This window comes from Nerophis ophidion, linkage group LG27, assembly GCF_033978795.1.
Source record: "Nerophis ophidion isolate RoL-2023_Sa linkage group LG27, RoL_Noph_v1.0, whole genome shotgun sequence".
Lineage (NCBI taxonomy): Eukaryota > Metazoa > Chordata > Actinopteri > Syngnathiformes > Syngnathidae > Nerophis > Nerophis ophidion.
In genome coordinates this window covers 31,151,308-31,176,856 of record NC_084637.1, presented here as the reverse complement: position 1 = coordinate 31,176,856, position 25,549 = coordinate 31,151,308, and the positions used below count along the sequence as shown (strand labels likewise).

Below are 25,549 nucleotides of genomic sequence, written 5' to 3'. Positions count from 1 at the left end.
TTTCCGCTAATTTTCTAATTTTGAATGCTAAGCAGGGAGGTAATGGGTCCTATTTTTATAGTCTTTGGTTTGACTCGGCCGGGGTTTGAACTCACAACCTACCGATCTCAGAGCGGACACTCTTACCACAAGACCACGGAGTAGGCAGTGAGAAAACATCGCAATTTTACCTCTAATACAGTGGTTCTTAAACTGGGTTCGATCGAACCCCAGGGTTTCGGTGAGTCGGCCTCAGGGGTTCGGCGGAGTCTCCGCCACAGAGGTCAAGACACACCCGAGTCATCATGTAAACTAAAACTTCTCCCTATCGACGTATTATGGATAACCCCAAGCAACGTTCACGCACATTTTCTAATTTTGAATGCCAAGCAGGGAGGTAACGGGTCCTATTTTATAGCTTTTGGTTTGCCTCGGCTGGGGTTTGAACTCACAACCTACCGATCTCAGAGCGGACACTCTAACCACAAGACCACGGAGTAGGTAGTGAGAAAACATTGCAATTTTACCTCTAATACAGTGGTTCTTAACCCAAGTTCGATCGAACCCCAGGGTTTCGGTGAGTCGGCCTCAGGGGTTCGGCTGAGTCTCCGCCGCAGAGGTCAAGACACACCCGAGTCATCGTGTAAACTAAAACTTCTCCATATCGACGTATTATGGATAACCCCAAGCAACGTTTCCGTAAATTTTCTGATTTTGAATGCTAAGCAGGTTTCTATTTTTATAGCCTTTGGTTTGACTCGGCTGGGGTTTGAACTCACAACCTACCGATCTCAGAGCGGACACTAACCACAAGACCACGGAGTAGGTAGTGAGAAAACATTACAATTTTACCTCTAATACAGTGGTTCTTAACCTGGGTTCGATCGAACCCCACGGTTTCGGTGAGTCGGCCTCAGGGGTTCGGCGGGGTCCCCGCCGCAGATGTCAAGACACACCCGAGTCATCGTGTAAACTAAAACTTCTCCCTATCGACGTATTATGGATACCCCCAAGCAACGTTTCCGCAAATTTTCAAATTTTGAATGCTAAGCAGGTTCCTATTTTTATAGCCTTTGGTTTGACTCGGCTGGGGTTTGAACTCACAACCTACCGATCTCAGAGCGGACACTGACCACAAGACCACAAAGTAGGTAGTGAGAAAACATTGCAATTTTACCTCTAATACAGTGGTTCTTAACCTGGGTTCGATCAAACCCCAGGGTTTCGGTGAGTCGGCCTCAGGGGTTCGGCGGAGTCTCCGCCACAGAGGTCAAGACACACCCGAGTCATCGTGTAAGCTAAAACTTCTCCCTATCGACGTATTATGGATACCCCCAAGCAACGTTTCCGCTAGTTTTCTAATTTTGAATGCCAAGCAGGGAGGTAATGGGTCCCATTTTTATAGTCTTTGGTATGACTCGGCCGGGGTTTGAAATCACAACCTACCGATCTCAGGGCAGACACTCTAACCAGAAGACCACTGAGTAGGTAGTGAGAAAACATTGCAATGTTTCCTCTAACACAGTGGTTCTTAACCTGGGTTCGATCGAACACCAGGGGTTCGGTGAGTCAGCCTCAGGGGTTCAGTGGAGGTCAAGACACACCCGATTCATCCTGTAAACAGAAACTTCTCCCTATCGGCGTATTATGGATACCCCCAAACAACGATCCCTCTAATTTAAAAAATTTGAGTGCCAAGCAGGGAGGTAATGGGTCCCATTTTCATAGTCTTTGGTATGACTCGGCCGGGGTTTGAAATCACAACTTACCGATCTCAGGGCGGACACTCTAACCACAAGTTAGAGTAGGTAGTAAGTAGACATTGCAAAGTTTCCCCTAACACAGTGGTTCGTAACCTGGGTTCGATTGAACCCCGGGGGTTCGGTGAGTCGGCCTCAGGGGTTTGGCAGACCCGAATCATCGTGTGAATAAAAACTTCTCCTTATCGGTGTATTATAGATACCCCCAAACAATTTTCGCTCTAATTTTCATTGTTCCGTCTAATTTTAAAATTTTGAGTGACAAGCAGGGAGGCAATGGGTCCCATTTTTATAGTCTTAGGTATGACTCGGCCGGAGTTTGAACTCACAACTTACCAATCTCAGGGCAGACACTCTAACCAGAAGACCACTGAGTAGATAGTGAGAAAACATTGCAGTGTTTCCTCTAACACAGTGGTTCTCAACATGGGTTCGATCGAACCCCAGGGGTTCGGTGAGTCGGCCTCAACATTGGCGGAGGCTCCGCCGCGGAGGTCTAGACACACACGACCCAGCGTGTAAATAAAAACTTCTCCCTCTCGGTGTATTATGGATACCTTCAAACAACGTTCACTCTAATTTTCACTGTTCTGTTTAACTTTTAAAGCCAAGCAGGGAGGTAACGGGTCCCATTTTTATAGTCTTTGGTTTGCCTCGACCGGGGTTTGAACTCACAACTTACCGATCTCACGGGCGGACACTCTAACCAGAAGACCACTGAGTAGGTAGTGAGAAAACATTGCAATGTTTCCTCTAACACAGTGGTTCTTAACCTGGGTTCGATCGAACCCCAGGGGTTCGGTGAGTCGGCCTAAGGTCTGGCAAAGGCTACGCCGCGGAGGTCAAGACACACCCAACTCATTCTATAAATAAAGACTTCTTCCTATTGGTGTATTCTGGATACCTCCAAACAATTATTCCCTCTAATTTTAAGTGCCAAGCAGGGAGATAATGGGTCCCATTTTTATAGTCTTTGGTTTGACTCGGCCGAAGTTTGAACTCACAACTTACCAATCTCAGGGCAGACACTCTAACCAGAAGGCCACTGAGTAGGTAGTGAGAAAACATTGCAACGTTTCCTCTAACACAGTGGTTCTTAACCTGGGTTCGATCGAACCCCAGGGGTTCGGTGAGTCGGCCTCAGGTCTGGCAGAGGCTACGCCGCGGAGGTCAAGACACACCCAACTCATTCTATAAACAAAGACTTCTTCCTATTGGTATATTATGGATACCTCCAAACAATTATCCCCTCTAATTTTAAGTGCCAAGCAGGGAGATAATGGGTCCCATTTTTATAGTCTTTGGTTTGACTCGGCCGGGGTTTTAACTCACAACCTACCGAACCCCTCAGCCTCAGGGGTTCAGCGGAGGTCAAGACGCACCCGATTCATCCTGTAAACAGAAACTTCTCCCTATCGGCGTATTATGGATGCCCCCAAAGTCTTTGGTATGACTCGGCCGGGGTTTGAACTCACAACTTACTGATCTCAGGGCAGACGCTCTAACCAGAAGGCCACTGAGTAGGTAGTGAGAAAACATTGCAATGGTTCCTCTAACACAGTGGTTCGTAACCTGGGTTTGATTGAACCCCAGGGGTTCGGTGAGTACCCCTAATTTTTTATTTTTCTTGTTTTTGAACACTGACTTGTTGCAGTTCAGTGCTTATGGAGACACTCGCTAGCCGCTTGTCAGCCGGGGGTTACTAAACATGTCAGCCAGAGGACATTAGCATTAAAAGGCATAAATCGGCAATACTGCCGTTCGATCCTCACATCCGTACTCCAAAGTCCTTCATGCATCCTGACATGTTTTTGTGTATACGAAGAAACGATCCATCTACCAAACTATCACTACTAATGCAAACCCTGCGTCGTCACATGATCAATGAATGACTGCACAACCCCGAAGTCAAAATGCTAAAAGGTGCAACTGTTACCGCATCCTCGTTTACTCCTTCCTCAGCTTTGTTGTTGAATGCGCTTATGCCATGCCTGCAGCTTTCGGGGATTACAATTGTCATGCTAACAAGGCCGTCTGCGGTTCATGTCTTTGCACCGGGGCATTCTTTTCTCTGCTTCGTGAGCATGTCATCTTGTGCACTTGTAATCCTTACAAGAAAAGTTCATTTCATTCTCAAGTATGCCTCCAAAAAAGAAAGTGCTTCAAAGAGAGTTGGCTTCAGGTGCAGAGTCTGCATCAGTACATTCTCAATCATTTTATCCAAGACTCAAATATGAGGTTGAAACATGCTTTTTGACAACGTTTAATCGATGTTGGGTTCTGACGTTGATTTGAGCATTGAAATGTGGTCATTTCCCCAACCAATTGTTCACAACTCAAATATGAGTTTGAAAAAACGTGCTATTTGGCAACCTTTAATTAATGTTGGGTTCTGAAAATTGAACCATTAAAACTTTGTCATATCCCAACCAATTTTCTACAACTCAAATACAAGGTTGAAACATGCTTTTTCACAACGTTTAATCAATGTTGGGTTGCGACGTTGATTTCGCCTTTGAAATGTGTTCATTTCCCAATCAATTTTCTACAACTCAAACATACTGTAAGGTGGAAACATGCTTTTTGACAACGTTCAATCAATCTTGGGTTCTGACATTGATTTGACCATTGAAATGTGGTCATTTCGCAGCCAATTTTCTACAACTCTAAGATTGAAACAACATGCTTTTTGGCAACCTTTAATCAATGTTAGGTTCTGACAGTGATTTGATCATTGAAATGTGGTCATTTCCCAAACAATTTTCTACAAACCCCGTTTCCATATGAGTTGTGAAATTGTGTTAGATGTAAATATAAACGGAATACAATGATTTGGAAATCCTTTTCAACCCATATTCAGTTGAATGCACTAGAAAGACAAGATATTTGATGTTCAAACTCATAAACGTAATTTTTTTTGTAAATAATAATTAACTTAGAATTTCATGGCTGCAACACATGCCAACGTAGTTGGGAAAGGGCATGTTCACCACTGTGTTACATCACCTTTTCTTTTAACAACATTCATTAAACGTTTGGGAACTGAGGAAACTAATTGTTGAAACTTTGAAAGTGGAATTCTTTACCATTCTTGCTTAAGTTGTTCAACAGTCGGGGGTCTTGTTGTCGGATTTTACGCTTCATAACGCGCCACACATTTTCGATGGCAGACAGGTCTGGACTGTAGGCGGCCCAGGAAAGTACCCACACTCTTTTACTACGAAGCCACGCTGTTGTAACACGTGGCTTGGCATTGTTTTGCTGAAATAAGCAGGGGCGTCCATGATAACGTTGCTTGGATGACAACACATGTTGTTCTAAACCTGGATGGACCTTTCAGAACTAAGGGTGCCTTCACAGATGTGTAAGTTACCTATGCCTTGGGCACTAATACACCCCCATACCATCACAGATGCTGGCTTTTGAACGTTCCACCTATAACAATCCGGATGGTTATTTTCTTCTTTGTTCTGGAGGACACTACGTCCACAGTTTCCAAATATAATTTGAAATCTGGACTTGTCAGACCACAGAACACTTTTCCACTTTGCATCAGTCCATCTTAGATAAGCTCGGGGCCCAGCGAAGCCAGCGGCGTACCTTGGTGTTGTTGATTACTGGGTTTTGCTTTGCATAACAGAGATTTAACTTGCACTTACAGAAGGTTTGACCAATGAAATGTGCTCATTTTCCAATCAATTCTCTACAACTCAAATATAAGATTGAAACGACATGCTTTTTGACAACGTTTGATCAATGTTGGGTTTTGAAGTTATTTTGACCTTTGAAATGTGGTCATTTCCCAACCAATTTTCGACAACTCAAATACAAAATTGGAATGACAATTTTTAATCAATGTTTGGTTCTGATGTTGATTTGACCATTGAAATTTGGTTATTTCCCAACCAATTTGTCCGCTAATTTTTTGCAACTTAACGCCAGAAAAAAGGGAAATGCTGATTATCGGTCCTGCTAGACACCGACCTCTATTTAATAATACAACTTTAACGTTTGAAAACCAAATAATAAAACAAGGTGACCCGATAAAAAATCTGGGTATTATCTTCGACCCAACTCTCTCCTTCGAGTCACACATTAAAAGCGTTACTAAAACGGCCTTCTTTCATCTCCGTAATATCGCTAAAATTCGCTCCATTTTGTCCACTGAAACGCTGAGATCATTATCCATGCTTTTGTTACGTCTCGTCTCCATTACTGTAATGTATTATTTTCGGGTCTCCCCATGTCTAGCATTAAAAGATTACAGTTGGTACAAAATGCGGCTGCTAGACTTTTGACAAGAACAAGAAAGTTTGATCACATTACGCCTGTACTGTATATACCTTTATATACATATATACATACATATATACCTATACTGTATATACCTTTATATACATATATACATACATATATACCTATACTGGCTCACCTGCACTGGCTTCCTGTGCACTTAAGATGTGACTTTAAGGTTTTACTACTTACGTATAAAATACTACACGGTCTAGCTCCATCCTATCTTGCCGATTGTATTGTACCATATGTCCCGGCAAGAAATCTGCGTTCAAAAGACTCCGGCTTATTAGTGATTCCTAGAGTCCAACAAAAGTCTGCGGGCTATAGAGCGTTTTCCGTTCAGGCTCCAGTACTCTGGAATGCCCTCCCGGTAACAGTTCGAGATGCTACCTCAGTAGAAGCATTTAAGTCTCACCTTAAAACTCATCTGTATACTCTAGCTTTTAAATAGACCTTTTAAGACCAGTTGATCTGCCGCTTCTTTTCTTTTTCTCCTCTGTCCCCCCCTCCCTTATGGAGGGGGTCCGGTCCGATGACCATGGATGAAGTACTGGCTGTCCAGAGTCGAGACCCAGGATGGACCACTCGTCGGGACCCAGGATAGACCGCTCGCCTGCTGATCCGCCTCCGTTTGGGATGGTTTCCTGTGGACGGGACTCTCGCTGCTGTCTTGGATCCGCTTTGAACTGAACTCTCGCGGCTGTGTTGGATCCATTATGGATTGAACTTTCACAGTATTTAGACCCGCTCGACATCCATTGCTTTCGGTCCCCTAGAGGGGGCGGGGTTGCCCACATCTGAGGTCCTCTCCAAGGTTTCTCATAGTCAGCATTGTCACTGGCGTCCCACTGGATGTGAATTCTCCCTGCCCACTGGGTGTGAGTTTTCCTTGCCCTTTTGTGGGTTCTTCCGAGGATGTTGTAGTCGTAATGATTTGTGCAGTCCTTTGAGACATTTGTGATTTGGGGCTATATAAATAAACAAACATTGAATTTTCTACAACTCAAATATAACGTTGAACCAACATGCTTTTTGACAACACTTAATGTTGGTTTCGGACGTTGATTTGACCTTTAAAATGTGGTCATTTCCCAACCAAAAATTTTGATCCAACGTTGGACATCTATTTTGTCAGTTTTAAAGGACATGTATGTATAATAAACGTTGTATCAATGTCGTGTGTGCTGGGTCAAACATGTATTTTTCGGAAATAAGCTGTTTTGTAGCTTCTTCCATCATGCATTTTGAAGGAAATTAGAAATTGTATCAGAATCGGTCATCAAAGACGAAGAAGCAAAATTGTAAAAATAAATAAAGGACAAGCAAACGGCGAATATTTAACAAAAAATGGGGAAAAAAGTGACAGAAAACCCCAATGTTCAAACGTCTTTGAAGAGCGGACTGAAATAATATCGTGAGACGCTTATGTGTTCTGCTTTTCATCAAATATGTGATTACTCGCATGTGTCAGTTTTTCATCAGGTGTTGATTTGTGAGAGGCAGCATGTGATGACACCACCGCTAGATGAAGTCGCATTATCGCCGTCTGCAGCAGCCATTTGTCATCACAAAGTATCCACCAGCTAAATCCGGGCAGGTATTCCTCACCCACCCCAAAGGCCTTCAATCCAGGGGGAGGGACACCACTTTTGTGTGAAGTTCTGCATTACATTTCTATTTGCTGTTGACCTAGCGATGCTGCATCAGATAAATCATAAAAAAAAAAAAAAAAAAGAGGAAATATGTTTTTTCCATTTCAGCCGACGTTGAAGAACGCGCATGCATAATTGCGTCTTGTATCATCTTTCTACTACGAGGATGTGGGCAGGTATCAGTCACTCACTTCTGGCATTTTCATCTTGGCTGCACCGGGCGAGCACGGGGGGGGTGACGCTCCGCTGATGAAATGAGAAGGATCGGCAGGTAGAGGTTGCAAGAAAACATCTTTCTTGCCACAAGCATAATTTTTTCTGAATGAAAAAAAATAAAAATGGCAAATGAAAAATAAAATGCATATTTCTGCAAGCCGAGGATACTTTGGTGACACACAAAGGTGGTCGTTTAGGCCAGGGGTCCCCAAACTAAGGCCCGTCAGCGTCTAAAATCCTGCCCACGGATAGTCCAAAGTTAAAAAAAAATTAAAAAAAATAACTACTTTATTCTATTTTTCATTTTTATTTTTTTAATCTGTCCTTTCTAATCCATTTTACTGTTGTTACCTGTTGTCTTTCCAAGGCGCTCAGGCAAATCATATTGTCGAAAAATGCATTTTCCCACCGATAACTTGACATCATCATCATTTGGTGAGTTTTGAAGCATGTTAAGGGGGTCAAATTACAGCGCGTATGTGCGGAATAATAATAAAACACAGCAGTTTCATATATATATATATATATATATATATATATATACACACAAAACACGTTTCTATATGAGTTGGGAAATTGTGTTGGATATAAATATAAACGGAATACAATAATTTGCAAATCATTTTCAACCCATATTCAGTTGAATATGCTACGAAGACAACATATTTGATGTTCAAACTCATAAACTTTATTTGTTTTTTGCAAATAATAATTAACTTAGAATTTCATGGCTGCAACACGTGCCAAAGTAGTTGGGAAAGGGCATGTCCACCACTGTGTTTCATCACCTTTTCTTTTAACAACACTCAATAAACGTTTGGGAACTGAGGAAATTAATTGTTGAAGCTTTGAAAGTGTAACTCTTTCCCATTTGCAAAAAAAAAAAATAAAGTTTAGAGGTTTGAACATCAAATATCTTGTCCTTGTAGTGCATTCTATTGAATATGGGTTGAAAAGGATTTGCAAATTATTGTATTCTGTTGATATTTACATTTAACACAATTTCCCAACTCATATGGAAACGGGGTTTGTGTGTATATATATATATATATATATATATATATATATATACATATACACACACATACATACATATAAATAAATAAAAATATACACGAGGTAGCGAATCCATCCATCCATCTTCTTTCGCTTATTCGTGGTCGGGTCGCGGGGGCAACAGCCTAAGCAAGGAGGCCCAGATTTTCCTATCCCCAGCCTCTTCGTCCAGCTCTTCCCGGGGGATCCCGAGGCGTTCCCAGGCCAGCCAGGAGACATAGTCTTCCCAACGTGTCCTGGATCTTCTCCGTGGCCTCCTAACGGTCGGAAGTGCCCTAAACACCTCCCTAGGGAGGCGTTCGGGTGGCATCCTGACCAGATGCACGAACCACCTCAGCGGCTTTACTTTGAGCTCCTCCCCAATGCCAGAGCTTCTCACCCTATCTCTAAGGGAGGAAACTCATTTGGGCCGCTTGTACCCGTGATCTTGTCCTTTCGGTCTTAACCCAAAGCTCATGACCATAGGTGAGGATGGGAACGTAGATCGACCGGTAAATTGAGAGCTTTGCCTTCCGGCTCAGCTCCTTCTTCACCATGATGGCGAACTAAAATATTAGAGAATCAAAATGCTGCAGGGCTGTGACATTCTCATCTACTGACTGGCTCATTAACATGAACGATGGGATTGGGACGTTGCGGTTTATTATTTCAGCGTGATATTTACATCTTGCTTTTGACGCTAAGGCGAAAACAGAGGCAGCTTTGCACATGTGCGTTTGGTTAGCAGTCTGGACTTTGAGCTACTGCTCATTAATGGCAGTAACTGCTATGTGTTTTACCCTCAGGGTCCCCAAGACTCAAGAAAAGCTTCTAATAACACCGGTCACTAGATTTGTCGCTCGTAGCAATTTATTTCTCGCTAGTAGAGGGTCGTTCCCAGTCTTGCCAAGGTTTCTTTGTGTCATGTACAACTGTTACCCCAAGAAGCGCTCCTGGGTTGTAATAATAAATTGAGTAATTAAACAAAAACAAGTCTTTCGTATTCTTTTTAATAGTGCTCAAATGTTTAAATTTAAGCGATTGCAAACCAAATGAATGGTGGAAGAGGGGTTCGTCTTGTCTCACTCACACAACGGGTCTTTTTTTTATAGTCTTTGGTATGAGTATGGGTTTGAACTCACAACCTAGCGATCTCAGGGCGGACACTAACCACTAGGCCACTGAGACAAAGAAGGAGTGGCATAAAACATGCCTTTCTGTGGTAAAGTTGTACACGTAAACCAACTACGGTGAGTTCAAGGACCGGCAAAATTAGTAGGACAAAATGGCGCTGGCCAAATACTGTCATCAGTGAAGCATGAGGACAAAAATATTAAACAGTGGGCTTTCTGACAAATAGAAAGGTTTGTCCTATGTTTGTCCTTCTACAGAAACATTAGTAACGGGACGGTATAGCTCGGTTGGTAGAGCGGCCGTTCCTGCAAGCTGAGGGTTCCAGGTTCGATCCCCGCTTCCGCCATCCTAGTCACTGCCCGTTGTGTCCTTGGGCAAGACAATTTACCCACTTGCTCCCAGTGCCACCCACACTGGTTTAAATGTAACTTAGATATTGTCTGTCTGTGTTGACCGTGCGATGAGGTGGAGACTTGTCCAGGGTGTACACCATCTTCCACCCGAATGCAGCTGAGATAGGCTCCAGCAACCCTCCGCCACCCATAAAAAGGGACAAACGGTAGAAAACGGATGGATGGAAACCAAATAAATTAAGTCCACACAAAATTCTAATCTGGCTGTTAGCAGGCTACTGTAAAACCACGTTTTGTTGTAAGTTACACAAAAAATAATTGTCAGTAATCAAAGTCAGTCCCAGCTTGTAAAGTTTCACGTGTCAATGCTATCTTATCAAACAAGAACGAACACTAGTACCCAAAGTCGTCTATTTTGGTGATACACATCTATCTTCTTCCTGACGTCAGACCATTTCGTTTTTGTTTCAGCCTGTGCGCGGTTATAAATGGAGCGCAAGGCTCTAAATTTCACTACTCGGTTGGTAGAGTGGCCGTGTCAGCAACTTGAGGGTTGCAGGTTCGATTCCCACTTGTGCCATCCTAGTTACTGCCGTTGTGTCCTTGGGCAAGACGCTTTACCCACACTGGTTTAAATGTAACTTAGATATTGGGTGTCGCTATGTAAAGCGCTTTGAGTCACTAGAGAAAAGCGCTATACAAATATAATTTACTAATTTACTTCGTGCATCTGCCTCAAGATACAGAAGATCCTGAGCAGTCCTGGATTCAATCCCGGGATCGGGATCGAACCGGGTATGCATGTTTTCCCCGGGACTGTGTAGGTTCTCTCAGGTACTTTGGCTTCCTCCCACCTCCAAAGACATGCACCTGGGGATATGTTGATTGGCAACACTAAATTGGCCCTGAATGTGAGTGTGAATGTTGTCTGTCTGTGTTGACCGTGCGATGAGGTGGAGACTTGTCCAGGGTGTACACTGCCTTCCGCCCGAATGCAGCTGAGATAGACTCCAGCGACCCCCCACCACCCATAAAAAGGGACAAACGGTAGGAAATGGATGGATGGAAGACAAATAAAATAAGTTCACACAAAATTCTAATCTGGCTGTTAGCATGCTACTGTAAAAACATGTTTTGTTGTAAGTTACACAAAAAATTATTGTCACTAATCAAAGTCAGTCCCAGCTTGTGAAGTTTCACGTGTCATTGCAGCGACTATCTTATCAAACAAGAACGAGCACTAGTACCCAAAGTCGTATATTTTGGTGATACACATCTATCTTCTTCCAGACGTCAGACCATTTCGTTTTTGTTTCAGCCTGTGCGTGGTTATAAATGGAGCGCAAGGCTCCAAATTTCATTACTCGGTTGGTAGAGTGGCCGTGTCAGCAACTTGAGGGTTGCAAGTTCGATTCCCGCTTGTGCCATCCTAGTTATTGCCCGTTGTGTCCTTGGGCAAGACACTTTACCCACCTGCTCCCAGTGCCACCCACACTGGTTTAAATGTAACTTAGATATTGGGTTTCACTGTGACTCAAAAAGCGCTATAAAAATATAATTTACTAATTTACTTCGTGCATCTGCCTCACGATACAAAGATCCTGAGCAGTCCTGGGTTCAATCCCGGGATCGGGATCAAACCGGGTTTGCATGTTTTCCCCGTGACTGTGTAGGTTCTCTCAGGTACTTTGGCTTCCTCCCACCTCCAAAGACATGCACCTGGGGATATGTTGATTGGCAACACTAAATTGGCCCTGAATGTGAGTGTGAATGTTGTCTGTCTGTGTTGACCGTGCGATGAGGTGGAGACTTGTCCAGGGTGTACACCGCCTTCCGCCCGAATGCAGCTGAGATAGACTCCAGCGACCCCCCGCCACCCCAAAAAAGGACAAGCGGTAGGAAATGGACGGATGGAAACCAAATAAATTAAGTCCACACAAAAATTCTAATCTGGCTGTTAGCAGGCTACTGTAAAACCATGTTTTGTTGTAAGTTACACAAAAAATAATTGTCAGTAATCAAAGTCAGCCCCAGCTTGTAAAGTTTCACGTGTCATTGCAGCGACTATCTTTTCAAACAAGAACGAGCACTAGTACCCAAAGTCGTCTATTTTGGTGATACACGTCTATCTTCTTCCAGACGTCAGACCATTTCGTTTTTGTTTCAGCCTGTGCGTGGTTATAAATGGATCGTAAGCCTCTAAATTTCACTACTCGGTTGGTAGAGTGGCCATGTCAGCAACTTGAGGGTTGCAAGTTCGATTCCCGCTTGTGCCATCCTAGTTACTGCCGTTGTGTCCTTGGGCAAGACACTTTACCCACCTGCTCCCAGTGCCGCCCACACTGGTTTAAATGTAACTTAGATATTGGGTTTCACTGTGTAAAGCGCTTTGAGTCACTAGAGAAAAACGCTATACAAATATAATTTACTAATTTACTTCGTGCATCTGCCTCACGATACAAAAATCCTGAGCAGTCCTGGGTTCAATCCCGGGATTGGGATCGAACCGGGTTTGCATGTTTTCCCCGGGACTGTGTAGGTTCACTCCGGGTACTCCGGCTTCCTCCCACCTCCAAAGACATGCACCTGGGGATATGTTGATTGGCAACACTAAATTGGCCCTAGTGTGTGAATGTGAGTGTGAATGTTGTCTGTGTTGACCGTGCGATGAGGTGGAGACTTGTCCAGGGTGTACACTGCCTTCCGCCCGAATGCAGCTGAGATAGACTCCAGCGACCCCCCACCACCCATAAAAAGGGACAAACAGTAGGAAATGGATGGATGGAAACCAAAATAAATTAAGTTCACACACAATTCTAATCTGGCTGTTAGCAGGCTACTGTACAAACATGTTTTGTTGTAAGTTACACAAAAAAAAATAATTGTCAGTAATCGAAGTCAGCCCCAGCTTGTAAAGTTTCACGTGTCATTGGAGCGACTATCTTTTCAAACAAGAACGAGCACTAGTACCCAAAGTCATCTATTTTGGTGATATACATCTATCTTCTTCCAGACGTCAGACCATTTCGTTTTTGTTTCAGCCTGTGCGTGGTTATAAATGGATCGTAAGCCTCTAAATTTCACTACTCGGTTGGTAGAGTGGCCGTGTCAGCAACTTGAGGGTTGCAGGTTCGAGTCCCGCTTGTGCCATCCTAGTTACTGCCGTTGTGTCCTTGGGCAAGACACTTTACACACCTGCTCCCAGTGCCACCCACACTGGTTTAAATGTAACTTAGATATTGGGTTTCACTGTGACTCAAAAAGCGCTATAAAAATATAATTTACTAATTTACTTCGTGCATCTGCCTCACGATACGAAGATCCTGAGCAGTCCTGGGTTCAATCCCGGGATCGGGATCAAACCGGGTTTGCATATTTTCCCCGTGACTGTGTAGGTTCTCTCCGGGTACTTTGGCTTCCTCCCACCTCCAAAGACATGCACCTGGGGATATGTTGATTGGCAACACTAAATTGACCCTGAATGTGAGTGTGAATGTTGTCTGTGTTGACCGTGCGATGAGGTGAAGACTTGTCCAGGGTGTACACTGCCTTCCGCCCGAATGCAGCTGAGATAGACTCCAGCGACCCCCCACCACCCATAAAAAGGGACAAACAGTAGGAAATGGATGGATGGAAACCAAAATAAATTAAGTTCACACACAATTCTAATCTGGCTGTTAGCAGGCTACTGTACAAACATGTTTTGTTGTAAGTTACACAAAAAAAAATAATTGTCGGTAATCGAAGTCAGCCCCAGCTTGTAAAGTTTCACATGTCATTGGAGCGACTATCTTTTCAAACAAGAACGAGCACTAGTACCCAAAGTCATCTATTTTGGTGATATACATCTATCTTCTTCCAGACGTCAGACCATTTCGTTTTTGTTTCAGCCTGTGCGTGGTTATAAATGGATCGTAAGCCTCTAAATTTCACTACTCGGTTGGTAGAGTGGCCGTGTCAGCAACTTGAGGGTTGCAAGTTCGATTCCCGCTTGTGCCATCCTAGTTATTGCCCGTTGTGTCCTTGGGCAAGACACTTTACCCACCTGCTCCCAGTGCCACCCACACTGGTTTAAATGTAACTTAGATATTGGGTGTCGCTATGTAAAGCCACTTGAGAAAAGCGCTATATAAATATAATTCACTTCACTTTACCTAGAATCACGAGAAAGAAGCACCTTTTAATGAATTCCGATCGGCAAGAGTATGCAGAGTTTAGGCACTCGGCTACTTTCAGGCCTGGGTGTACCAAGCCAAGGAAACTCCTGTAAAAATACCAAATGTGCTCGGATTTGTGTGCGCACGGACTTTAATAAGTCATAATTTTTTCTTGCTTACTATGTTTTCTGGATTTGAACATACCTCTATTTGTAATTAGAAACCCATGCAACTCTCAATGCATGCGGAATGTGGATTTTCAAAAGTTGTGGGTACACAAACAGCTTGCTCACCAGGGGTGTTCCTTGAAAAGGATTTTAAAGTTCTGTGAACATAAGACAAAGATCAACTTGTACCAGAGTGACTGAAAGAGAAAAGTATGAAGAAGGAACTGATTGTGGTCCAAAACTCAGCAGCTCGTCGCTGATGCCTGGTAGTGGTGGTGTCATGGTGTGGGTATGTATGGCTGCCAATTGAACTGGTTCCCTTGGATTCCGTGATTGCTACATAAAAAATAAAGAAACCAAGCAAGATGAACTCTGTTTCAAGCAAGGTTCTTTGCCAATAGTCGTTGGGATTGCTTAAGAACTTATTGGACGGTGCTTCGCAGCGCAGATGGACAATAACCCAGTGAAAGCAACCAATTAGTCTTTTAAGGCAATGGAGAGGAATGGGACTAAAACAATCACTCCAATTGAGCATTAATTAACTTGCTGAAGACCAAAGTGAATGAAAACTGTCCCGAGAACAAGTAGGAACTAAAAGACAGTTGCGGTCCAGGTCTGGCAGACCGTCAGCTGGAGTGAAACCCAGCGCCTGGTGATGTCTATACCAGGGATGTCAACCTGAAGACCCGGCGGCCAAACCCTGTTTCCATATGAGTTGGGAAATTGTGTTAGATGTAAATATAAACGGAATACAACGCAAATCATTTTCAAGCCATATTCAGTTAAATATGCTACAAAGACAACATATTTGATATCAAAACTGATAAACTTGTTTTGTGTGTAAATAATCATTAACTTTAGAATTTGATGCCAGCAACACGTGACAAAGAAGTTGGGAAAGGTGGAAAAAATACTGATAAAGATAAGGAATGCTCATCAAACACTTATTTGGAACATCCCACAGGTGTGCAGGCTAATTGGGAACAGGTGGGTGCCATGATTGGGTATAAAAGCAGCTTCCCAAAAAATGCTCAGTCTTTCACAAGAAAGGATGGGGCGAGGTACACCCCTTTGTCCACAACTGTGTGAGCAAATAGTCAAACAGTTTAAGAACAACGTTTCTCAAAGTGCAATTGCAAGAACTTTACTTATTTCAACATCTACAATTCATAATATCAAAAGGTTCAGAGAAACTGGAGAAATCACTCCACGTAAGCGGCATGGCCGGAAATCAAAATTGAATGACCATGACCTTCAATCCCTCAGACAGCACTGTATCAAAAACCGACATCAATCTATAAAGGATATCACCACATGGGCTCAGGAACACTTCAGAAAACCACTGTCACTAAATACAGTTTGTCGTTACATCTGTAAGTGCAAGTTAAAGCTCTACTATGCAAAGCAAAAGCCATTTATCAACAACATCCAGAAACGCCACCGGCTTCTCTGGGCCCGAGATCATCTAAGATGGACTAATGCCACATGGAAAAGTGTTCTGTGGTCTGACGAGTCCACATTTCAAATTTTTTTGGAAATATTCAACGTCGTGTCATCCGGACCAAAGGGGAAGCGAACCATCCAGACTGTTGACGCAAAGTTCAAAAGCCAACATCTGTGATGGTATGGGGGTGCATTAGTGCCCAAGGCATGGGTAACTTACACATCTGTGAAGGCACCATTAATGCTGAAAGGTACATGCAAGTTTTGGAACAACATATGCTGCCATCTAAGTGCCGTCTTTTTCATGGACACCCCTGCTTATTTCAGCAAGACAATGCCAAGCCACATTCAGCACGTGTTACAACAGCGTGGCTTCGTAAAAAAAAAGAGTGCGGGTGTTCTTGGTCCGCCTGCAGTCCAGACCTGTCTCCCATGGAAAATGTGTGGCGCATTATGAAGCGTAAAATACGACAACGGAGACCCCGGACTGTTGAACGACTGAAGCTCTACATAAAACAAGAATGGGAAAGAATTCCACTTTCAAAGATTCAACAATTAAGTTTCCTCAGTTCCCAAACATTTATTGAGTGTTGTTAAAAGAAAAGGTGATGTAACACAGTGGTGAACATGCCCTTTCCCAACTACTAAGTTAATTATTATTTGCAAAAAAAAAAAAAAAATAAGTTTTATTTTGAACATCAAATATCTTGTCTTTGTAGTGCATTCAACTGAATATGGGTTGAAAATGATTTGCACATCATTGTATTCTGTTTATATTTACATCTAACACAATTTCCCAACTCATAGGAAACAAGGTTTGTAGATGGCCCACAAAGGCCTGGAAATAATGTGCGTCAACGAAGTACTTTATCTTTTCTTACTGAATGCATTTGTTCTTTCATTTCAACAGAAAAAAAAAATGCTGGTACTGAATAACATTGCACACTATTTAAACCTTAATTTTATCCCATATAGCAACAAATATATTTCCAAACATTTTATTTTGTTGAAATACTTACAATTTTTATTGACATATATTTTTAGAGCAGTGGTTCTTAACCTTGTTGGAGGTGCCGAACCCCACCAGTTTTATATACGCGTTCACCAAACCATTGTTTAGTTAAATATAAAATGTTTTTTTTACTGGTGCACAAAATGAACCGTGCATGAACATCACCTTGTTCAAAGAACCAAACCAACACAGTGCTTGAACTCACAACAAATGACACACCTGCAAATCAGATTAAAATTAGAGGGAACATTGTTTTGGGTAACCCATAATACACGATGATTCGGTTAAATCCCTGAAGCCGACTCACCGAAACCCTGGTGTTCGATCAAACCCAGGTTAAGAACCACTGCCATAAGCTTTGACTTTAAACCTTTTAGCTTAAATTTAACATTTTAACTTAAGCTTTAAACTTTTCCGTGTGCTTTTAACTGACCAAACACATTATGCAATCAATGCTCAAAGTGTAATGCAATAATTCAACGTAAAGCCAAAAGTTCAAACAAACAAATGAAGACCGTTCACTAAGCAAATCGAACAAGCTTGCAGGTACAACGTAATCATATCAAACAAAGCATTTCGATTGTTTTCAAATGAAGCATAATTACTGACCATTGGTGTGTTTGGAGAAACTTGTAGAGTAGATCTTGCGGTTGTGGCTTCTTCCTTGCATGGAGCTTGTTTGGTGAATGAGTCTGACTGAACCTCCTTCCTTTCCAGGTGCCTTCAATCAGTAATTTTGGCGGCCATTTAAACCTTGGCATTCTGGGAGTCGTAGTTTTCAATGATTTTGACCATGTAGGGCAAGGGGTGTCAAACTCAAATACAAAGGGGCCAAAATTTAAAACTGAACAAAGCCGCGGGCCAAGGTTGAACAAGTTAACCTTTTAATAGGGACCCAAACAAGTTTTGCATCGAATATTAAACAAGCAATGCTTATATAACTTTATAGTCACATACAAAATAGAGTTTCAAATTATAATAATGAGTAAAAAATATCGATGGCATATCAAATAAAATGTAAATAAAAATTGGGGAGCGGGTTTTGGTGGTAGCAAGAGTGTATATTGTAGCGTCCTGGAAGAGTTAGTGCTGCAAGGGGTTCTGGGTATTTCTTCTGTTGAGTTCATGTTGTGCTGCGATGAGCTGGCGGCTTGTCCAGGGTGTACCCCGCCTTCCGCCCGATTGTAGCTGAGATGTGGGTTCTTCCGAGGATGTTGTAGTCGTAATGATTTGTGCAGTCCTTTGAGACATTTGTGATTTGGGGCTATATAAATAAACATTGATTGATTGATTGAGATAGGCGCCAGCGCCCCCCGCGACCCCAAAAGGGAATAAGCGGTAGAAAATGGATGGATGGAGTTTACGTTGTGCTACGGTGCGGACGTTCTCCCGAAATGTGTTTGTCATTCTTGTTTAGTGTGGCTTCACAGTGTGGCGCATATTTGTAAAAGTGTTAAAGTTGTTTATACGGCCACCCTCAGCGTGACCTGTATGGCTGTTGATCAAGTATGCGTTGCATTCACTTGTGTGTGTGTTAAAGCAGCATATATTATGTGACTGGACCGGCAGGAAAAAGCGGACGTGACGACTAGAGGACGCTAAAGGCAGTGCCTTAAATGCACGCCCCCAATATTGTTGGCCGGGTGGAAATTGGGAGAAATTCGGAAGAATGGTTGCCCCGGGAGATATTTGGGAGGGGCACTGAACTTTGGGAGTCTCCCGGGAAAATCGTGAGGGTTGGCAAGTATGAGTATCAGCGGTGAATGCGGTGTTACAGAGGCATCGCCGCTGTTTAATACCGGCGGGCCAGCTCTAATCTTAATTTGATTTTACCTCAAGGGCCAAATTAAATTACACGACGGGCCACAGTTTGACACCCATGATGTAGGGCATGGATTACTGACACTTTTGAGTTTTTAACTCCACAGTGGGTGCTTTGTTTTCTCCTCTTGTTGTTCACCTTTTGACACTTTGGGATTTAAATAAATGTTTTTAAACTGTTACAAACTGCGTGCCTCGCTATCCTAGGTTTGAAAGTCCGGTTTACAAAGGTTTCATTACCTTCACCCAAGGTGAGGTGTGACAGCTCTCAAATTACCGGTCGATCTACGTTCCCATCCTCACTTATAGTCGTGAACTTTGAGTTATGACCGAAATTGTGAGGTGTGGTTATTTTTACAAATGATGCCAGATGTGAACGAGAGCATGTATTGTCTTTGTGTGATGATGTAAACGAGATGTGTTTGTATTGTATATTAAGTATGTGTCTGTGACAGTCTCAAGCCATCGTCTTGCGGGTTCCCAGGACCACCAAGGAAGGACATGACTTTGAGCACAAAGGGGTTGTGGACAAAGGGGGTATACCTCACCCCAATCTTTCTTGTGAAAGACTGAGCAATTTTTGGGAAGCTGTTTTTATACCCAATCATGGCACCCACCTGTTCCCAATTAGCCTGCACACCTGTGGGATGTTCCGAATAAGTGTTTGATGAGCATTTCTCATCTTTATTAGTATTTATTGCCAACTTTCCCGACTTTTTTGTCACATGTTGTTTTGGCATCCAATTCTAAAAGTAATGATTATTTGTATTCCGTTTATACTTACATCTAACACAATTCCCCAACTCATATGGAAACGGGGTTTGTAATCACCGTGCCAACTTCTTGGTGAAAAACACGGCGACTTAAATAAATGTTTGTAAACTGTTACAAACTGCGTGCCTCGCCATCCTAGGTTTGAAAGTCCGGTTTGCAAAAGTTACATTACCTTCACCCAAGGCGGGGTGTGACAGCTCTCAAATTACCGGTCGATATAAGTTCCCATCCTCACCTATAGTCATGAAGTTTGAGTTATGACCGAAATTGTAAGGTGTGCTTGTTTTTACAAATGATGCCAGATGTGAACAAGAGCATGTATTGTCTTTGTGTAATGATGTAAACGAGATGTGTTTGTATTGTATATTAAGTATGTGTCTGTGACAGTCTCAAGCCATCGTCTTGCGGGTTCCCAGGACCACCAAGGAAGGACATGACTTTGAGCACAAAGGGGTTGTGGACGAAGGGGGTATACCTCGCCCCATCCTTTCTTGTGAAAGACTGAGCAATTTTTGGGAAGCTGTTTTTATACCCAATCATGGCACCCACCTGTTCCCAATTAGCCTGCACACCTGTGGGATGTTCCGAATAAGTGTTTGATGAGCATTTCTCATCTTTATTAGTATTTATTGCCAACTTTCCCGACTTTTTTGTCACATGTTGTTTTGGCATCCAATTCTAAAAGTAATGATTATTTGTATTCCGTTTATACTTACATCTAACACAATTCCCCAACTCATATGGAAATGGGGTTTGTAATCACCGTGCCAACTTCTTGGTGAAAAACACGGCGACTTAAATAAATGTTTGTAAACTGTTACAAACTGCGTGCCTCGCTATCCTAGGTTTGAAAGTCCGGTTTACAAAGGTTTCATTACCTTCACCCAAGGTGGGGTGTGACAGCTCTCAAATTACCGGTCGATCTACGTTCCCATCCTCACTTATAGTCGTGAACTTTGAGTTATGACCGAAATTGTGAGGTGTGGTTATTTTTACAAATGATGCCGGATGTGAACAAGAGCATGGATTGTCTTTGTGTGATGATGTAAACGAGATGCGTCTGTGACAGTCTCAAGCCATCGTCTTGCGGGTTCCCAGCACCACCAAGGAAGGACATGACTTTGAGCACAAAGGGGTTGTGGACAAAGGGGGTATACCTCGCCCCATCCTTTCTTGTGAAAGACTGAGCAATTTTTGGGAAGCTGTTTTTATACCCAATCATGGCACCCACCTGTTCCCAATTAGCCTGCACACCTGTGGGATGTTCCGAATAAGTGTTTGATGAGCATTTCTCATCTTTATTAGCATTTATTGCCAACTTTCCCAACTTTTTTGTCACATGTTGTTTTGGCATCCAATTCTAAAAGTAATGATTATTTGTATTCCGTTTATATTTACATCTAACACAATTTCCCAACTCATATGGAAACGGGGTTTTTAATCACCGTGCCAACTTCTTGGTGAAAAACACGGCGACTTAAATAAATGTTTGTAAACTGTTACAAACTGCGTGCCTCGCCATCCTAGGTTTGAAAGTCCGGTTTGCAAAAGTTACATTACCTTCACCCAAGGCGGGGTGTGACAGCTCTCAAATTACCGGTCGATATAAGTTCCCATCCTCACCTATGTCATGAACTTTGAGTTATGACCGAAATTGTAAGGTGTGCTTGTTTTTACAAATGATGCCAGATGTGAACAAGAGCATGTATTGTCTTTGTGTGATGATGTAAACGAGATGTGTTTGTATTGTATATTAAGTATGTGTCTGTGACAGTCTCAAGCCATCGTCTTGCGGGTTCCCAGGACCACCAAGGAAGGACATGACTTTGAGCACAAAGGGGTTGTGGACAAAGGGGGTATACCTCGCCCCATCCTTTCTTGTGAAAGACTGAGCAATTTTTGGGAAGCTGTTTTTATACCCAATCATGGCACCCACCTGTTCCCAATTAGCCTGCACACCTGTGGGATGTTACGAATAAGTGTTTGATGAGCATTTCTCATCTTTATTAGTATTTATTGCCAACTTTCCCAACTTCTTTGTGTCATGTTGTTGGCATCCAATTCTAAAAGTAATGATTATTTGTATTCCTTTTGTATTTACATCTAGTACCTAGGAGTCTTGTTCACGAGTGAGGGAAGAGTGGATCGTGAGATCGACAGGCGGATCGGTGCGGCGTCTTCAGTAATGCGGACGTTGTACCGATCCGTTGTGGTGAAGAAGGAGCTGAGCCGGAAGGCAAAGCTCTCAATTTACCGGTCGATCTACGTTCCCATCCTCACCTATGGTCATGAGCTTTGGGTCATGACCGAAAGGATAAGATCACGGGTACAAGCGGCCGAAATGAGTTTGGGTCTCTCCCTTAGAGATAGGGTGAGAAGCTCTGCCATCCGGGAGGAACTCCAAGTAAAGCCGCTGCTCCTTCACATGGAGAGGAGCCAGATGAGGTGGTTCGGGCATCTGGTCAGGATGCCACCCGAACGCCTCCCTAGGGAGGTGTTTAGGGCACGTCCAACCGGTAGGAGGCCACGGGGAAGACCCAGGACACGTTGGGAAGACTATGTCTCCCGGCTGGCTTGGGAACGCCTCGGGATCCCCCGGGAAGAGCTAGACGAAGTGGCTGGGGAGAGGGAAGTCTGGGTTTCCCTGCTTAGGCTGTTGCCCCCGCGACCCGACCTCGGATAAGCGGAAGATGATGGATGGATGGATGGACAATTTCCCAACTCATATGGAAACGGGGTTTGTTATTACCGTGCCAACTTCTTGGTGAGAAACACGGCGACAAACGCAACCGAGCAAAGTTTTTACAAGTCAGTCTTTTAGTGTTTTACTACGATAAAAAGCACCGCACAATTGTAAACTGGCATCCGCGGCAATAAAAACTGGTGTGCATGAAGATATAGAACACAATATTGATCGTACAAGATGGTTTTTCTGATACGTCTGCTTTATCACGTCAATGTCAAAAAAAGCCATGAAAGAAACAAAGCCATTTTTTTTTTTTTTAAAGGATTGATGGCTAACCTTTAAAGCATCACCGTTCACATTTCAGCATAGTTTCAGTGGCAACTATGGAGATTTGTGAGAGCAATCGCCTCGGGCAATTTCCATTACCTCTCTTAAAGTCTTTTCTTCATGATTTACTCGTGCGGACGGAGATACATTGCCAAAACCAGGACGGGGAAATTGCTTCTTTATGGTGTGCAGCAACATAACCGCTGTTTGGCTTGTTTCATCCCACCTTACGAGATATCGGCAGCACAAAATAAGGGTAAAAGTTCGGTTTATTATCAAGCTTATTTTTGAATGCCAGGATGTATTGAAATAAAGCTAAAACAAAATATGTTTACTGATATTAGTGGTAATGATGGCAGCCCAGCCTGGACACGCTAATGCAGTCGTCCCCAACCACGATTATATATATATTTTTTATTAAATCAACATAAAAAACATAATATACACTTACAAGAGTGACGTCATACGCAAATACGGTATTAGCTTTCACTGCTATGCTGATGACACCCGACTCTACATGCCCCTAAAGCTGACCAACACGCCGGATTGTAGTCAGTTGGAAGCGTGTCTTAATGAAATTAAACAATGAATGTCCGCTAATTTTTGCAACTTAACGCCAAGAAAACGGAAATGCTGATTATCGGTCCTGCTAGACACCGACCTCTATTTAATAATACAACTTTAACATTTGACAACCAAATAATAAAACAAGGTGACTCGGTAAAAAATCTGGGTATTATCTTCGACCCAACTCTCTCCTTTGAGTCACACATTAAAAGCGTTACTTAAACGGCCTTCTTTCATCTCTGTAAAATCGCTAAAATTCGCTCCATTTTGTCCACTAAAGACGCCGAGACCATTATCCGTGCGTTTGTTACGTCTCGTCTCGATTACTGTAACGTATTATTTTCGGGTCTCCCCATGTCTAGCATGAAAAGATTACAGTTGGTACAAAATGCGGCTGCTAGACTTTTGACAAGAACAAGAAAGTTTGATCACATTACGCCTGTACTGTATATACCTTTATATACATATATACATACATATATACCTATACTGTATATACCTTTATATACATATATACATACATATATACCTATACCGGCTCACCAGCACTGGCTTCCTGTGCACTTAAGATGTGACTTTAAGGTTTTACTACTTACATATAAAATACTACACGGTCTAGCTCCATCCTATCTTGCCGATTGTATTGTACCATATGTCCCGGCAAGAAATCTGCGTTCAAAAGACTCCGGCTTATTAGTGATTCCTAGGCCCAAAAAAAGTCTGCGGGCTATAGAGCGTTTTCATTTCGGGCTCCAGTACTCTGGAATGCCCTCCCGGTAACAGTTCGAGATGCTACCTCAGTAGAAGCATTTAAGTCTCACCTTAAAACTCATCTGTATACTCTAGCCTTTAAATAGACCTCCTTTTTAGAGCAGTTGATCTGCCGCTTCTTTTCTTTCTCCTATGTCCACCCCTCCCTTGTGGAGGGGGTCCGGTCCGATGACCATGGATGAAGTACTGGCTGTCCAGAGCCGAGACCCAGGATGGACCGCTCGCCTGTGTATCGGTTGGGGACATCTCTCCGCTGCTGATCCGCCTCCGCTTGAGATGGTTTCCTGTGGACGGGACTCTCGCTGCTGTCTTGGATCCGCTTTGAACTGAACTCTCGCGGCTGTGTTGGAGCCACTATGGATTGAACTTTCACAGTATCATGTTAGACCCGCTCGACATCTATTGCTTTCGGTCCCCTAGAGGGGGGGGGGTTGCCCACATCTGAGGTCCTCTCCAAGGTTTCTCATAGTCAGCATTGTCACTGGCGTCCCACTGGATGTGAATTCTCCCTGCCCACTGGGTGTGAGTTTTCCTTGCCCTTTTGTGGGTTCTTCCGAGGATGTCGTAGTCGTAATGGTTTGTGCAGTCCTTTGAGAGATTTGTGATTTGGGGCTATATAAATAAACATTGATTGATTGAATTAGTGCACCAACCACAAAAAAAATAATAATAATAATTAAGCGTTAAATAAATTATTAAGCGTTGACCGGTCCGCGGATACAAAAAGGTTGGGGACCACTGCCCTAATGGATTTAATGTTGACACTTTTGTCATAACAAATAACTTTTATTTAAAATGAACTTGTGTTGTCTCCATACCAATATTTTAGTATTGGTACTGAAATTTATTTTGAAACTTATCAGTACTTTTCTAAATAAAGGAGACCAAAAAAAATGTCATTATTGGCTTTATTTCATCACAACATCTTAAGGTACATTAAACATATGTTTCTTATTGCAAGTTTGTTCCTAAATGAAATAGTAAACAAACAAGACAACTTGTCTTTTAGTAGTAGGTAAGCCAACACGGGCTCCTATTGGCTCCTGACATATTGTGTCATTTATCTACCTATTATTTTGTCCAAATTTAATTCAAAATAAAAATTTGGAAAAGGTGTAGTAACAAAGTGGTGAACATGCCCTTTCCCAACTACTTCGGCATGAGTTGTAGCCATTTAATTCTAAGTTGATTTGCAAAAAAAAAAAAAAAGTTTATTACTTTGAACATCAAATATGTTGTCTTTGTAGCATATTCAACTGAATATGGGTTGGAAAAGATTTGCAAATCATTGTATTCTGTTTATATTTACATCTAACACAATTTCCCAACTCATATGGAAACGGGGTTTGTTATTACCGTGCCAAGTTCTTGGTGAAAAACACGGCTACAAACGCAAACG

At 42.7% G+C, this 25,549-nt stretch overlaps 1 long non-coding RNA gene across 1 annotated transcript; it reads right to left on the bottom strand.

Moving 5' to 3' along the window:
• Positions 1-7,357: 7,357 nt before the first annotated feature.
• Positions 7,358-17,895, bottom strand: LOC133544114 (uncharacterized). Its single transcript, XR_009804587.1, has 3 exons — positions 17,814-17,895; positions 7,879-8,005; positions 7,358-7,733 (listed from the first exon to the last, which is right to left on the bottom strand). It is a non-coding gene; the product is annotated as an uncharacterized LOC133544114 (long non-coding RNA).
• Positions 17,896-25,549: the final 7,654 nt, after the last annotated feature.